The sequence below is a fragment of the Nylanderia fulva genome, unplaced genomic scaffold (genome assembly GCF_048542155.1).
Source record: "Nylanderia fulva isolate GAGA-0341 unplaced genomic scaffold, ASM4854215v1 Scaffold126, whole genome shotgun sequence".
Taxonomy (NCBI): domain Eukaryota; kingdom Metazoa; phylum Arthropoda; class Insecta; order Hymenoptera; family Formicidae; genus Nylanderia; species Nylanderia fulva.
The window spans coordinates 98,252-114,310 of NW_028189475.1; the positions used below are offsets into that span (position 1 = coordinate 98,252).

General features: G+C 30.8%; 1 long non-coding RNA gene across 1 annotated transcript; it reads right to left on the reverse strand.

Moving 5' to 3' along the window:
- Window positions 1-12,811: 12,811 nt before the first annotated feature.
- LOC146724549 (uncharacterized) lies at window positions 12,812-14,496 on the reverse strand. Its single transcript, XR_014924016.1, has 2 exons — window positions 13,752-14,496; window positions 12,812-13,382 (listed from the first exon to the last, which is right to left on the reverse strand). It is a non-coding gene; the product is annotated as an uncharacterized LOC146724549 (long non-coding RNA).
- Between the last annotated feature and the right edge of the window lie 1,563 nt (window positions 14,497-16,059).

The following is a 16,059-nucleotide window of genomic DNA, read 5'->3' on the forward strand; positions in this document are numbered from 1 at the left end:
AATTCATACTAGCCCGTACAATGAAAAATAATTGCTCGTAATTCCAGAGTACCAATTTGTTAATGACTCAGAAAAATAACATGGCGGCCTGCTCTCAAAAAACTATGATGTTTCTCGATGTTTATTTAGAAATAATGTCGAAGCTCTTACAGAATAATTACTACAACATTTGAAATACGAAAAGTATTACATTAGAAGAAGATTAGATTAGAATAAGGATTCAACGTATTTTTAAAAGCTCTACACACACAACGAAGTGAATATACAAAACTATATACAAATACCTTTTTCTTCTGTGTTTCTGAAGAAAATTGTAAGTCAAATGACTTGCACTTTGAGAACCATGTCACTTACTTTTCAGAGTCAAATTGATAAATTTTTTTTGTATATTTTAATGATATTTATTTCTCACTTGTATCTTGAATAATTAATATGTAATTTTTTATTGTATATTACGACAAATAATCAGTAAACTTTTTAAGCGTATAGCTTTATTGTAGTTGACCTGAGAACTGTACATTTATAAATTTTACTTAATATACACCCGTTTCGAGCAACAAGGCAAAGTTTTCTGATCAATAACTTACTCCCTGAAAATACGGTATAACACAAATCGGAAGTTGATACAAAAATTCGTAATTTTACTAAAGAAAGATTGGAGGTTTTTAATTTATACAATTTTCACAACTCTTATTTCAATTATTTATTCTACCCATCGAAAGTTTTTTGAGAGCAGGCCGCCATGTTATTTTTCTGAGTCATTAACAAATTGGTACTCTGGAATTACGAGCAATTATTTTTCATTGTACGGGCTAGTATGAATTTCAAATCAAATCTCTATAAACGACTATTATATTTTGTGCACTAAGAATAACATATCGCACTTATTTTCTAGAATCAAATTGTAATCAGTTTTACTTATATGTATGTATATTCAATGTGAACTTGCACCTTGAATAAAATATCACAGTTACTTTTCATGGTAATATATTATTACTAAATTTAGATAATATACAGGGTTTGTCCGGAAAGTAATGCGTCGCATTTTTTTAAAAAAGAATTTATTGATCGCATAGGTAAAACAACTTAAAATTGTTCGAAGTATACCCTTCTGCGTCAATACATTTTTGCCAACGCGATTTCCATGCGTCATAAGATTTCTGGAACTCCTTGACTGGGATGCTGTTCAGGGAGGCCGTCGAAGTAGCTTGTACGTTGTCAACCGACTCGAGCTGTTGTCCTTTGAGCTCCCTTTTCAGCCGAGGAAATAAAAAAAAGTCCGCCGGGGCCAAACTTTCTTGAGCATTTCAAAAGTTTCCAGCGGCGTCTTGTCCAGCTTCACGCAAAACTTTATCGCATAGCGTTGCTCTATCGTTCTCTCCATCACAAGTTCGACGCGACCACTAAGCAGAGGTTCACAGAATAAGCCGTCCTAACCCTCCAAGCGCATGGAAACAATTGAGCGACCTACCGTTGGAAAGCTAAGGGTACCCCCCTTCCTCCCCAACCGGTCCCATCGCTCTGCGATGTATAGTCGCGTCACAAAAAAATGCGACGCATTACTTTCCGGAAAAACCCTGTACACTTTACGTATGTTCACTTTGAACTGACACCTTGAATAACATATCAGTTAATTTTCGTGATAATTTATTATTAGATCGTTTAAATTTTTGAGTACCTTCTTTTGAACATGGCCTGACCTTTTCATTTTTATGATTTTTTTAGGATATCACTTACTTTTTAAAGTACAGATATATAGAGCAGCTTTCTAGTAATTCAAGTATCACAAATATATGTATTTTCGATTCTTATCACATAACTTTGTATAAGTAACAATTTATGCAATACAGTTCAAAATAATTGAAATATATGGTATATATGTACATATATAAAATATATAATTATATTATAGTATACATATATATTTTATTTAATCATATATGTAAATGTTTGTATAATTGTAATAACTTTTAACGATACATTGCACATTTATTTCAATTGCAACAGAATGAATTTATATTCTTGTATGAATATTGAAAATAAAGAATGGGCCCCTCCATCGCCCATTCTCGTGAGAACGCAACCATATATTTTTCTTCGTCTCTCCGATTTTAACACGACATACATATTTCTGTCTGATAATTTTTTTCTTGATGATGCTTTTTGAAATGTCATAAAGCCTAGGTCAAATTAGAAACTTATTGCACTCGTTTTAATGCAGCGCTTACAGCAGCTTTTATAAAGCGCCAGAGCAGCCGATATTTTATTTTGGCGCTTACGGCAACTTTTATACAGCGCTAGAACAGTTGATGTTTTAATGTAGCGTTTACAACAGCCTTTATACAGCGCCATTATTTAATCTGTTCTAAGAACAATATGTATGCCCCTTGTGCTCCTTTGGGCCATTTTTTCTTGAACACTTCCATATCATTAGAGTAATACCATTCCGATTTTGTGTCAGCTCTCAACATACACGTGTAGTGACCACGATTCATTTCTTCACCTTCGTGAAATATAGCGCTTATTAACTTTTTTTTATTAATCGTGATATTACTCGTCGGCACGGCGGTAATCCGATTGTTGATAATTTTTTTAGAAGCACCGTTTACAAAAGTATATAAATTGAGCTGTATTACTACGACGGATAAAGTTGATTCGATTACGGTTTTCTTTTTCAACACGGTACCCTTACATTCGTTACAATTGCCGTTTATCGTTTCCCATTTAGAAAATTCTACATTAATCAAACTTTGTAGAGTGACACCTTTTTTTCTTTTTAATGTCGAATGTATAGGTAATATTAACAATCTACTGCTTTTCAGCTTAGTTACATTGTAATTACATTTGACATTCGAGCAACATGTTACGTGCTTTAATTCGAGTTCTAATACATCATTGATGTCGGAATACGTCGACATTAGAGCCGTAAAAAATTCCGAAACATCTTGTTGTGTTCGTTCTTCGAAGCGTTTTCCGACAGATCTTCTAACCGCTTGAATGTTGCAATATTTACGTTCACCATACGCGCAGATAGCATCAATCAATGCATTCGATGCTTTATTTTTCAGTATTTGTTGCCTAATACGTACGCAATGAAACGCACATTGTAATATTACATTAGCGTAACACGAAACAGCATCGTTATTGCAAAGGCCATATATTTTCCACGTAACTATACTTTCTGGTTCCTCACAATCATAATTCTGCATATCATCAATGATATTAGGGATATCCCATCGACGATCGTACATTTTCACAACTTTTTTCTCGGACGGATTGATTTGTGGCAGTTCAGATTTGAATATAGATCTCAGTCGATTATATTCTACAATGGCTCTCGAGTTTGCTTTAACTGATGCTGGATTGAAATTTATCAAATGTAGGCCTTCCAATTTACTTACTCGTGACAAACCTACATAGGCTTGACCATCACTGAATACAGTCGTTCCTAAATCCATCATTGCATTGTTACATGTAATTCCTTCGATTATAAATAATTCGACATTCTTTAATTTGTCTCTCAAAGTTTTCAAGACCATGTCTGACAATTGCGTATATTTTGGTGTAGATTCATGACTAACCGGTAGTTGAAACATTCTATGGATTGTCAAGCCATTGATATTGAATGCTGCGATACCCGTGGGAGCAGATATGGCAGTCGTTTTTTCCAAATTTATTCTGATCCAATGTTTAATCGTTTCAATTAGAAAACTTTTCCCTGTACCACCCTCGCCACTTACGTACAGTCGCAGAATCTGATTCTTATCTTGTAAAACTTGGCATACTCCATCAAAGACTCTTTTCTGGTCTTCGTTCAATTGCGACATCATTTGCGATAAATCAATCGGGTCGTCAATCTTATCAAAATCTTCCAGATCTTTCATCGCGTCGTCAGCTTCTATCGGATTACAATCCAGTTCATCGTCATCGGATTTGTCTCTGTCTGCTGTTTTCAGATCATTTTCGCGCTTCTCGATTAATTCAGCAACGTTCTCAAAAGCTTTCTGTATTTCTTCGAGCCTTTCGTGATATTTCATTGCCTTCGTTAAAACAGACTCTGAATTCTTAAAGGCATCCGTGTAAGTCTCGAATGTACCTTTGAGTTCACTCAAATCTCTCCATGGTTTGAACAGAAGAAGCAGCGAGTAAAAGTATTTTTCGGGCTCAGTTTTTATATTAAATCGATAATGGTTAATTAAATAACCCTTTTTTCGTTTTTTTAAAAATAAACCCGATGCCAGTTTGTAACACTTGACTTCGTAATTATTTGACATCTGTTTCGTAATTTCCCAGAATCTGGCAAAATCGTACAAATTCAATGATTCTAATTCCTGAGGTCTATTTGGATAGTAATCATCGATGAGTGACGAACAGTAAATATTCGTAGAATTTTCATCAAGAGCTTAAATTTTATTAAATGTTTTAACTTTTCTATTTCTCACCTCATTAACATCGATCCATTTGACCACGGTATCATTATCCGTACCGTACAAGGGATTCCCTAATAGTGTATCCGCAGTTTCTAAAGCACCGCATTCTCTGTTATTTAATGAACGCATTGCAAAATTCCACAGTTTCGATGCCAAGGACTTATTCGAATCTATCACTTTAAAGTCTGTATTGCATTTTTCCGACTTTGTCGTGTATTTTGTTAAATATGAGTTTAAAAACTCTGATTTTTCTCTAATAAATTGTATGTCCATATTTCCCTTCCAGGCTAATTTGATAGACGGATTATAATCATTTATAAACCTTTCCGACTTCTTGCGAGGAAGATCGTACAATCTGCTCTTACTGCGTAAATTTTTTCTACCGACTATCAAAGTGATAACGTCTCTTAAAACGAAATTCTCAGTAACTGGCCGAGGAAAATCGAACCGACACTTTCTGTATATATTAGTTTCCGTTTTTTTCGTACGCATGCAATACGAGTTATGTTTATGATTCTGATCACTTATTACCGTATCGTACAACGTTGGCGAAACATTTTCATCTGGAATTTCACACGTTACGTATTTTTGAATAAACGTAGCAGCTTCTTCATCCGGCGATTTTCCTAATACTGGAGCATCTTTTATCCAAATCATACAATGCATGTGCTGGATACTTCTACGTTGATATTCCAGTCGCCAGAAGTAATGAATAACCTTTCCTATTGAATTATCGGACGAACAAATAAAATCAATCATGGCTTTGAATTTTATGCACATGAATCTAGAAGTACTTACAGGATCGTATGCGATTAGTTCGCTGATGCCTAACTTCTCTTTATCGGGATTCATATCTCGTAAATATTCACCCAAATCGGACCATTTCCATTCACTAGGACTCAAAGTCAAAAACCACGTCGCTGGACCGTAATGCAAAGTCATGCATTTTACATTATTGGACGGTTGTCGCCAAAATTGATCCGTATTTCTCAATTTTGCAAAAATACTCATTAAATTCGATTCTAATTGGTAACCTTTCAATTCGTTCAAGTATCTACCAGCAGTGTATCTCTCTCGTGGGTTAGTAACCATCATCGTATAATAGATACCACTTTTCAACTGTCGGTAGTTAGCATCATTGAGAAGGAAGAACAGATACTGCAGATTCAACCTGAATCTACTATGTTTCGACATCAATCGTGTTCTAATAAATAAATATTCCGGCAATGCAAAGTTTCTATTTTCTCGTTGTCCATTGACACCATCAGGATATAAATCAGGGAAACACATGACATCCAGATATTTATAACGATTATCCATTGGAAAATCTTCAATTTTCACCATTTGATAAAGCATCAATGCAGATTCGTTATCGATTTTTTTCGCGTGTATTGGGTATATTGTATACTTATCGTTAATATCCGAATGTTCAGTGATTTGTGTGAGAAAAGCCGTACATTTTAAAACGGTTTGATCATTATTATTTTTGTTTTGCTGTACATTGTACAAATTCAATGCTGGTAATTCCTCAACCACCTCATTTATTTTGTCATTGTCGCTTTCCTCATCGACAATCCTATATTCTGTTTCCTGCAACTTTTCCTTTAATAGATCATCAGATGACGCTGGAAGACGAATTTTTGAGTAATGAGGATTATTTTCTTTCAACCATTGTAAAGCCTTATACATTTTATTAATATCTACCAAATTTTCTCAAACCACTTTAGATTTCTTGGGTATACCTCGAACGAGAATGTGTAACTCGTGATTCAAATTTATAGGATCTTCCGGAGGACATACCTTATCCAATGTTTCTTGTAAAGGCAGAGGCAAATGAAATGCTCTACCTTTTCCTAAACGGAGTTCGATTATATAAGTTTCTTGATTTAAAATGTGCTATATTTAAATCATTTAATTATTTTTTTCGTTCAAGTACAATTAACAGCAAAAACTGCATATACGTAGGTATGTATTTGACTCTACTGCCATTACTTGAAACAAATACATTATTCGATATTAACAAATTGGAACTCTGGAATTACGAGTAATTATTTTTCATTGTACAGACTAGGTTTAAATTTTTGAGGATCTTCTTTTGAACATGGCTTGACCTTTTCATTTTTATGATTTTTTGGAGATAGGGTGAGAGAGGACGAATGAGAGTAAGAGAAGACGAGATAGGCGAAAGAGGGTGAAAGAGAACGAAAGAGGGTGAGAAAGGACGTACGAGGGTGAAAGAGGTGAGAGAGGGTGAGAGAGGACGAAAGAGGGTGAAAGAGGACGAAAGAGGTCGAAAGAGGGTGAGAGAGAACGAAAGAGGGTGAAAGAGGACGAAAGAGGGTGAGAGAGGACGAAAGAGTGTGAAAGAGGTCGAAAGAGGATGAGAGAGGGCGAAAGAGGGTGAGAAAGAATGAAAGAGGGTGAGATGAGAACTAAAGAGAGTGAAAGAAGTTAAATAGACGAAAGTAGGGTAAAAGAGGTGAAAAAATAAATATTGTTATAGATTTCGAAAAGAGTGAAGATGACAAAAGAGTTAAAGAGTGACGAAATGTGGTGAGATGGAATTAAGTATGTTTTAAAGAAGACTAAACATGTGTTGAAATAGGTTGAATATAATGAAATATGGTTGATAGTAATAAAGAGGTTGAAATATACTAAATATGTGAGAATGACAATAGAGGTTGATTATGACAAAATAGTGTTGAAATGACTAAATAGGGTTAAAGAGGACTAAATAGTGTAAAGATACTAATTTGTTATATTGGAATGAAGAGTGTAAATATTTTTAAAATATTAAATAGGTTAATATGACTAATAGTTTTAGATATTGCGAAATAGTTTTAAAGATGTTATAGAGTTACTAAAGTTTAAGAGAGACGAAATATGTTTAAAAAGTCAAAAGATTTGTGTTTTGGTGTGTTTTTTGTTTGTTTGTTGGTTGTGTTTGTGTGTTTGTTGTGTGTTGTTGGGTGTGTGGGTGTTTTTAATTGAGGGATTGTTAAGTTAAAGTTTATAACAAATTTATACGCGACCAGAGAAGAAGAAGAAGAAGAAGAAGAAGAAGAAGACGGCGTTACTTCATTTTTCATGAAAAACGTCACTTTTTGACCGCTTGTATCTCCAGAACGGCTTGACCGATTTTATTTTTTCTTGGCTCAAATTACTCGTGGCGTTGCCGCCTTTCAGGTTATATTACGTGCAATTCAAAATTTTTTATATTTTAGTTGTTCTACACCCCCAAAAAAGGGACTTTGATGGTGCAGGATAAGGAGACTTGTAGTGTCTTTTAAGGTCTTTTAGGGTTTGAACATGGCCGGAGACACTACCGCGTCTCCTGATAACAAAGAGAATATTTAACAGGGTATTTTACATCTTTAACACATTATTTTGCATGAACGTAAGTATCTCATAAAATATTAATTTTTCGTCGATCTTGTTTCAAAAATTTTGTATATAAAATATTGAGAAAAATCAAAATTTTTGAAAAAAACTATATAGTTTATAAATTTATATATTAATATAGTTAGAAGCAAAATCGTCTCCCAATTATCTCAAGAATCTTCCATTAACAGGTTTACTACTAATTGAATGTAATATGTAAAAACATTGTGAAATGGTTACCTAGTTGATTGCAGAAATGTTCTCCAGAAGGAAACTGTATGGTTACACTTCGTTGTATTACCAAACTTCCTGCAATATTTATTGATTAATAATTTTGAATTATAATATATATTGTATATAAGTACAACACATTTTAATATAACATATTATACATTTATTATTTTAGAACAAATGAGAAAAAATTCGAGAAATATATATTAACATTAAATATAATTAAATTAAATATAATAAAATGTATAATGAATTGAAAATGTTCTCAATAAAAATATGGTTTAAAAAACGTAAATTATTTATTATTTATATTGTAACTATTACGTACAATAACTTTGCTAGAACCAAGGAAAAGATATATATTATTTAAATTCAGTCATTTTAATATCATCAATCAAACATCTTCGATTAAAATTTAAATTGTATTAATCGTTACACATTGTTAATTAATGGAAATAGAGAAATTATATCGATTTTCTTAAGTCAATTATTAATGGAAGAGATTCGCATTAAATTTGATATATTTAATCGTCAATTAAATATTTTTTAATTGTTTCTGCTCAAATCAATTGTCAACTGAATTGTCTTCGATTGAATCTGTTTTTTTCAATCGTCAATTAAAGTACTTTTAATTAAAATTAACTCATATTAATCGTTAATTAAAAAACTTTTAATTAAATTAGCTTGTATTAATTTTTAATCGATCGTTCTCCGATAATTTCGTTTATATCAATTGTCATTATGATAATCTCATTATTCTTTGTGACATGATCTTACATGAGAAAATTTAATTCTATATTAACACAGATGTTACCGTCAATTTCATCAACTTCAAACTTTCCTGACTGAAATTTGAATGCGAGATAGATAGAGAATCGTACACCGCGTAACGGTTAAAGAAGAAACTAGCAATTATTGCATAACTGTGACGTATCGTTTATGTCAATAACGTAATGAATCTATAATTGTTACATAAAATTGTTATGTAATTTTGGCGTTACTTTATTATATATGTATTTATGTATTTTGATTAATGTAAATGTGTATACTCTAAAAGTTTCGTAAATACTACGTAATTTTAATGACATAATTGTAACATTATGTTAAATACGTAACGTTTATGTATTTTGGTTAATATAAATGTGTATACTCTAAAAGTTTCGTAAATGCTACATAATTCTAATAACTAATTGTAACGTTATATTAAATACGTAACATTATTTTGTTGACATCAATGTATACATTCTGTCAAAACTTTATTATAATCATTACATACAGTATAATAACAAAATTGCGATATTTTTTTTATTTAATGTGACATCGCAATTTCGTTATTATAATTATATAATAGTTATAATAAGGTTTTTAAAGAATATATACATTGATATCAACAAAATAATATTAATGTTACATATTTAACATAACGTTACAATTATGTCATTAAAATTACGTAGTATTTACGAAACTTTTAGAGTATACACATTTATATTAACCAAAATATTATAATTATATATAATAGTTATAATAAGGTTTTTAAAGAATATATACATTGATATCAACAAAATAATATTAATGTTACATATTTAACATAACGTTACAATTATGTCATTAAAATTACGTAGTATTTACGAAACTTTTAGAGTATACACATTTATATTAACCAAAATGTTATAATTATATATAATAGTTATAATAAGGTTTTTACAGAATATATACATTGATATCAACAAAATAATATTAATGTTACATATTTAACATAACGTTACAATTATGTCATTAAAATTACGTAGTATTTACGAAACTTTTAGAGTATACACATTTATATTAACCAAAATACATAAATGACAACATAATTGACAATTGATATAAACGAAATTAATCGGAGAACGATCGATTAACAATTAATACAAGCTAATTTACAATTGTCAATTAAATAATCTTTAATTGACTTCGATCATATTAATTGTTAATTAAACGATCTTCGATTAATCTAGCTTATATCAATCGTCATTGTAACGAAATCTAATTAATCTTTCTAAAATTAATCGTCAATTAAAAATATTTTAATTAAATCTGTTCATATTCTTTGTTCAATTATAAAAAATTTAATTGATATTTTGCCATCTCTGATACCCAGTAAACACGAAGGGATCATTTACGAAACAATTACATAATAATCTATATATGTATATGTTATGTTATAGATCGGCGAAACAAAACAATAACGTATCATTTATGTCAATAACGTAATGAATTTGTTATGCAATTTTGGTGTTACTTTGTTATGTAACATTTATGTATTTTGGTTAATATAAATGTGTATACTCTAAAAGTTTCGTAAATACTACGTAATTTTAATGACATAATTGTAACGTTATGTTAAATATGTATCACTAATATTATTTTGTTGATATCAATGTATATATTCTGTAAAAACCTTATTATAACTATTATATATAATTATAATATTTTGGTTAATATAAATGTGTATACTTTAAAAGTTTCGTAAATACTACGTAATTTTAATGACATAATTGTAACGTTACGTTAAATATGTAACATTAATATTATTTTGTTGATATCAATGTATATATTCTGTAAAAACCTTATTATATAACTATTATATATAATTATAATAACGAAATTACGATGTCACATTAAATAAAAAAAATATCGCAATTTTGTTATTATACTGTATGTAATGATTATAATAAAGTTTTTACAGAATGTATACATTGATGTCAACAAAATAATGTTACGTATTTAATATAACGTTGCAATTAGTTATTAGAATTATGTAGCATTTACGAAACTTTTAGGATATACACATTTACATTAACCAAAATATATAAATGTTACGTATTTAACATAACGTTACAATTATGTCATTAAAATTACGTAGTATTTACGAAACTTTTAGAGTATATACATTTACATTAACCAAAATACATAAACGTTACGTATTTAACATAACGTTACAATTATGTCATTAAAATTACGTAGTATTTACGAAACTTTTAGAGTATACACATTTACATTAACCATAATACATAAATACATATATAATAAAGTAACGCCAAAATTACATAACAATTTTATATAACAATTATAGATTCATTACGTTATTGACATAAACGATACGTCACAGTTATGCATTAATTGCTAATTTCTTCTTTAACCGTTACGCGGTGTACGATTCTATCTCGTATTCATCTCGCATTCAAATTTCAGTCAGGAAAGTTTAAAGTTGATGAAATTGACGGTAACATCTGTGTTAATATAGAATTAAATTTTCTCATGTTGAGATCATGTCACAAAGAATAATGAGATTATCATAAGGATAAGTATCAATTAATTATTAAATTTAATAAACATTTAAATTATATATTGATTAAAAAATAAATATTACATTTACTATCTCATTAACTAATTTTTCATATTTATCTAACTCATTTATTTTTTAATCAATATATAATTTAAATGTTTATTAAATTTAATAAACATTTAAATTATATATTGATTAAAAAATAAATATTATATATATTTATATATATAAATAATTAATAATTAAGAAATATTTTCTTAAATATTATAATAATTATTAATATAAAAACAGTTAATCTCGGCTCGAATTATTGTGTTACAATAAAAATAAAATCTCAACGGCAATCGGAGCCTGTGCGGACGACATGCACAAAATTAATAAATTAAAATGAGATCTCAAATCAAACTCATTTATTAAATTCTAAACGTTTCGACCCACTTCGGGTCTTCTTCAGTAGCTGCAAAATACAAAGAAACAAAAATAAAAGATAATCGGTACAAACAGAAAATTATAAAACTCATATACATACAATCCGCAAATAAATTAATTATCATTCTCCTCCCTATTCAAACCGTCCGGCCGTCGGAGCGTCTCCCTAACGGTGACCATCGTCAGGAAGGAAGCAGAGCAGTGACTCCCTTACCAACACTAATCAACATAGTATAGATTAAACGTAGAAAAATCCACAAAAATTAAAAATTAAAAACCGGGAAGTACACTCACCCCGACAGTAAAAACAGAGAGAAGACGATGCTACACGTGACACATCACTCTAACGACTGTGCGGTATTCTACCTCGACACAGTCGATACATATATACGCAAAAAACAAATATAAAAATATAAAAATAAAATATGAAAATAAAAATAAAAACAATTTAAACTTATCGGCACTCATGTCAAAGGTCTAATAAAAAAACCCGGCTATGTATAATCACAAAGCTAGATTTTGGTAAATTTTTCTATTAACAGATCAAAATTCTCGTTTAATTTATCAGTGTCGCTATGTAAATTTAAACTATTCCTCTGCCGTTTTATGTGGATCATTTCGGATATCAAACGTTTACCTAAAAAAGGCTCCTCGTCTAAGACTTTTACATCCTCCCAATTAAATTCATGGTTCAATAATCTATGTTCCGATATGACTGATAATTGTGACGCGTTTCTTTTTATGTTGTTGCGATGTTCTTTCATCCTAGTTTTCAACAATCTACCCGTCTGCCCTACGTACGACGCATCACAATCCATACAATCAATTTTATAAACTACATTGTTATGGAGTTCCCTTGGTAACTTATCCTTGTGTACTTTAATGAATTTACGGAGACTGTTAATTGCTGTATAGGATGGAATGACATCCAAATCACGTGTAATGTCCTCAATTCTCTTCGATACATTATTAATATACGGAATATTAAAGTACGAAACTTTTTTCTGCGTAAGGATCTTGTCATTGCATATATTTGCTCTATTGTTATGCAACTTATTATTGTAGCGGAAGAACAACTTTTTTAACCGCGCTTGTAATGTTTGAAATATCAAATTGAGAGGATAATTATTAGACAAAAGAACTCCAATCATAGACTCAAAGTTACCTTTATGGAATTTCGGATGAGATAGCCAAAAAACTCTATCAATGAGGCTGATAATGGTGCCTTTTTTATGACAGAGAGGATGCTGCGATTCAAAATTTAAATATCTGCCTGAATACGTCGGCTTATGAAACAAATCAAACTCAATGCTCCCATTATTTATAATAATGGTGACGTCTAAAAAATTCAATCGGTTGTCAACCCCCTCCTCCATGGTGAACTGCAATCTAGGATGGAAAGAATTGAAAGTGTTTAAAACAATTTTAAGCATGGAGGGTGGGGCCGCCAACGCGATATCGTCAACATATCTAAAATAAAATGGAAATGACATTGGAATCGCAGCAATCGCTCTACTCTCCAAATCTTGCAACGTGATATCCGCAATGATCGGTGAGAGGGGGGAACCCATAGGCGTGCCAAAAGTCTGTTGATAACATACATTATTAAACATAAAATAAGTTGAATTCATAATAAAACGAATTGCCAATAAAAATTCATCTCGTGGAATAATACACTCTTTTTCAATATACCCCCATCTGTTAATTAAACTATCAATAGCCATATCCAATGGTACATTGGTGAACAATGATGCAACATCTAGTGAAACTAGCTTCACATCACTATCCACACATAAACCATTTAATTTGTTCACTAATTGGAAACTATCAGAAATAGCCGAATCAGGTTTCGGAATTGCCTTATATATTATCTTATGTAAAAATTTTGCCAAGTAATAAAGAGGTGTATTCCTAGATGACACGATGACACGTAAAGGGCAATTCGGTTTATGCACCTTCGGCAGACCATACGCTCTCGGTAGAACCCCGTCCGTGCAGTTCAGGGATTTATATGTTGTTGAAGAAATGTAATTCTTCATTTTCCATCTCATTAAAATTCCGTGTAATTGATTAATTAGGTTCCTAGTCGGATCTTTTTTAACAACAGTATAAGTATCCCGGTCAGCCAGCAAATCACACATTTTGTCCATGTACATATCTCTGTTCATCGCAACCGTGATGTTACCTTTATCCGCCTTCATAAATAAAATATCGGGATTGTCTTGGATGAATTTACCCGTCAATTTGTAAGCCTTACAAAAACTATTTTTTGTGTGAGCTTTTTCAGACATGGAAATATGGAATTTATTTATTATGGGAAAGGCTCTATTTCTGACTGCAGATCGTTTTTCCACAGGGAGTTTAAAAATATTTTGTTCTACATTCTTCAACAACTCTATGGTGGTTTTATCTTTGTCAAATACTGGCAGACAGAAGTTCTCTCCTAACCGCAACAAATCTCGAATTTCAACCGGTATCGATACGGATGATAAATTTAAAAACCATTTATCTCTTTTGTCAGCAACATCAGGATTTAAAGAAACAAAGGAAGTCGGGTTCAAGGAAACGCTGAGAGACTGAGACGGCCCTGACTCACATGGCCTTGAAGAAAATTCTTTCGTACATGTGTAATAATATTGGATAGGACGAATATTTCTATTATTGAATTTATTTTGTTTATCTAAGAGCCATCTAAATTTATCATCCAGTCGAACCCGCTCCTTATTATAAAAATAATGTAATGATCTGCTTTGCTCACCGAAAAACCCATCGCAATAACACACTGGGAGATCTATCATGATGTAACGAACGATTTCATAAATATCTAATCTAACTTTGTGCCTCTGTCTATGAGCATCATAAATTTCATTTCTTAAAATGTCTTTAATAGTACGTTTAATAATAAATTTGTGTTTCAATGCAGACTTATAATGATATAAATTATTAACATAACGAGAAAGAAATATAAGATGAGACGGTGTAACATTCTGATTTAAACAATCTTTTAAAAATTTGATTCGCAAGTTTAATCTAATCAGGCTCTTGTTTAATTTAATCCAATCCTTCAAATGTTTGACAGCGCTCCAATTGAAACTGTGTCCAACAAATTGGAAGATAATAATTATTAATATATAATATATTAAAATTTATTAATAATTAATACTCTATTTCTCTATATATAAATATTTTATTATTTTAATAAATAATTAATTATTAATTAAATAAATGATTTATAATAAATTTATAATAGTTATTAAATATATTCTAATTAATAAAATATTTATATATTTTATATAAATATTAACCTTATATTATTATAACATTTTATTATAACATATTATACATTTATTATTTTATACCATACCTAGATATACCTAAATATACCATATTATCTAATTACTAAAATAATTTCTTTTTTAATTACAGTTTACAGAGGAAGACGCGCCGGATTTCGCGTCCAAGAGGAGCGCTTTATGCGCTTCCTCATGAAACTGTCCTCGCCGAATTATTATTGGGGCAACAGGCCGAGGAGGGGCGGACGAGAAGGCGTACGAGGACGGGGACGGCGAAACGCCTAATAGCATATACATACATTATATATACATAAATAAATATACATATATATACATTCTTCATTTTATTTAAATAAAAACCCTATCAAGAGACACGGTAGTGTAACGCGACCAGGTAAGGGCATAGCCGAGACACCGTATATCTTAACGCGAGTCGGACATTTGAGTCTTTATAATATTTTGAATCCTCAATAACGGCAGAAGCAATCGAGTTTATACTAGACTTAATCGATACACGTATTCACACGTATACAACACATGCGCACACATATATCACACGTACACAACACATGCAAGATGCATGTAGTGGTAATTTTGTCCATCTCGCACGTTTTACAACAGACGGCGTTAGTAGTGCTCCGCGATATTGGCAGCGTGCGGGGTTATGTAAAAAAAATAATAAATATTGACGTGCGGGGTATAAAATAAATATTGATACGTTATCATTTTAAACTATTTCTTTTATAAAAATAATTACTTTCTTGCTACACTACCATCCTACTATTCCTTTTTTATAAGTACCTGCATAATTATTGATATAAAATAAGGAAGCGATCTTTACCAATAATAATTATTTATATACTTATGAAAGATGTAGTACAATGGTAGCGTTGCAGAAAATTATTATGAAAAAATAGTATAAATAAAATGATAACGTAACATAATAAAAGTATTTAATAAATATCAAAAA